Below are 2,881 nucleotides of genomic sequence, written 5' to 3'. Positions count from 1 at the left end.
TAAACAAGCGCTTGCTCAAGGGAGTTTGCATTCCAAAGTGTTAGGCAGAACAGCCCCATGAAGGATTTTGAGTACCTGGGCCCCAGGTGAGTTGCGGCTCCTAACCAGTCGGCATCATTGAGTGGGTAGAAGTCCTTGCTCTGAAGCTTATAGACTGAGGCACTTGGGTTGCAGTTTCTGTAAAATGGGGGTGTCAGGACCTTTTTCATAGATGTTTGGGAAAATTCAATGATATTGTGCCTGTAAATCGTTTAGAATGGTTTCTGACACAAAAACAAAAACAAAACAAAACAAACAAACAAAAAAACTGAGCAAAAATTCTCCAGATATGATTATTTTTCTCCCAGGGACCAATGTTTTAAAATGTGTCTGGAAAAAAAAACAACTGTTTTAAGTTAAGAAAAAAAATATTTTTTAAGTTTTTTGTTTGTTTGTTTGTTTGTTTTGATATAGCAGGGGCAACTGTAGTGTTACCTATACTTGAATGGGTAGCCTTATTGGGTGTAAATAGTCCATAACCAGCAGTCTTTTAAAAATAGTTAAAATACATATCTCCATTTTATCATCATCAGATAGACCTTTCTATAGTAAAATACAAATTTTAAGTGATGATAATAAAATAAAATAAAACATTTTACATAGTTCTTAATGCAAGAGAGAATGAGAAAGACGGGAGAGAGAGAGAGAGAAAGAGGAGCAGGAAAAAGGATTAGAAATAGGTCATTACTCTGGGAAGACTCAGCTACTAAGTTATTTTAGTAACAACTCATGAAGAGATTACTTTTTTCTATTTAATAATGATTTGGTCATAGTATTTAGGGCAAAAGGCTAAAACCAGTAATGATACAACATCCTTCAAGCATATATTATAACAATAACTTTTGTGACAAACCTTATTTTCTCATTTTAATTATTTGCATTAAATATATATATAATGTAAATTAAATGTCCAACTAAATGTAAAAGTTGGATGTGCAACCATATTTGGAATATAAACCCAGTTAAATCATCAATAATGATATACACATTAATAGTAGATATTATTATTATTATTATTATTATTAGTTTGTGAGATGCTTAAAGATGCTTTTAATTTTGCGTATTTTATTTTACTTATTTTACTTAACAATTGGGGAAAAATAAACTTATTTTTTAAAGTGCTCGTTCAAATAATGGAATTACCTATGGTGTGAGGCAGCTACAATGCACGCACGCTGCTTTGGTGACTCACAAGTGAATCTTTTCCTGTGCCCTAAACTCTAAAATGCTTATGCTCTGTTGGTCTGGGAGAGGAAACTAATTCCAAAGCACATGCCCATTACAGGAAAAGTCCTGGACTTAGCTGCTAGCTTTCCACCCAGGAACCTTTCGCAATGTACTTTTCCTGCTAACAGTGCACCTCAGGGCAATGGTTCTTAAACTTGAGTGCACATTGGAATCTCCAGGGCCATTTGTTGTAAACCCATTTGTTATAAACACAGGTCCCAGGTGGGAGCTCAACCTCAGAGGTTTGAATTCAGGAAATTGGGAGTGGAAGCCGGAAGTTCACGTTTATATATGCCTTGTGTGTAATTCTGACTTTGTAAGTAATCATCTGAGGCAGATGAACATGCTTTGAGAAACTAAGCAGAAGAAAAAAATCTGCATTAAAAGCAGCATGCTACTTTTCAGAGTCATGTACTACAGGTCATGGACAAAGCTGTGGGAAGGGAGATATCAGAATTACATTTTGGTAGCAACTCTTCCCTAACTAGTACCAATAGCAGGTCCCAAATCCAAATTACAGAATGTAGTGGAGAGGATTAATGAAGGAAAATACATCGAGCACATTCATGCATCCTACATGCAAACATACACGTGTACACACACATGTATCTCTGGAAATCAGAGATTCTTTCACCAAAAATATATAGTCTTTAACTGAATTATTTCATATTCAAAACTACTGGGAATTGTATGTAGTTGAGGGGGACTATTCATAGGACTGTAGAGTAGTTTCTGAATCACAGTTTACTACTTTTAGAGAATAATATAAGATAATCATGCTTAAATGTTCATTTCCGTGGGTGAGGCCATAATATGATAGGAGATCCAAGAAAGGACAGCCATGCAGACTAACAGAGTAGGCAAGACTTCATGGGTGGGACACGAGGGCACTTCTAAGGAAGAGATAACTGTGCAGAGAGCTGTAAGGATGGAGGGTGCAGGTACAGAATAAATCATTCACAAATCTATAAAGACAAACCACTTTCACTTTCTGCCCATACTCTAGACGCCAATATTTTGCTTCATCAACTCAGTCCTAGTTTAGTTCCATTCCATGCAGCACACAGTAATGGACAGCCCATTCTGACTCCAGTACTGTGCTATGTCCTGATGACCCAGAGAAAATAGAAGATGGAAGACCTGGTCCCTGTCCATATGAAGTACCAATGAGTGGACCAGAGCTAGACTCCCGGTGTAAAGTGAGGAGTTCCATTCAGGTAACTCTGAATACAGCCTTAAGCTAGAGTACCACTCCCAATGATAGTGCACAGGTACATTAGATAGAAACATGCAGCATTTCCCAAAGTAGAATAAACAAAAAGGAAATTGTCACTTTGCCTGTGGCTCAGTAGTGTTCACAAAATATTGTCAAGTGCATTATCTCATCTAAGCCCCATGAAGACAAGACAGCTTTCTTTGTTCACCTATGTATGCATCCCAAGTGCTTAAATTTTGCCTGGTATACAGCAGGCTCTTGACAAATATATGTTGCATTTAATTTAACCCGCAGAGTCCCCACATTTTACAGAAAAGGAAGTAATGTTGAACTTGCTCTTTCAGAACCATCCAGGACGCCCCAGGTTAAATACCAGGCTGGCAGAAGTGGTGAGGTCAT

This window comes from Rhinolophus sinicus, linkage group LG01 (genome assembly GCF_036562045.2).
Source record: "Rhinolophus sinicus isolate RSC01 linkage group LG01, ASM3656204v1, whole genome shotgun sequence".
Lineage (NCBI taxonomy): Eukaryota > Metazoa > Chordata > Mammalia > Chiroptera > Rhinolophidae > Rhinolophus > Rhinolophus sinicus.
Note: the sequence above shows the minus strand (reverse complement) of the source record.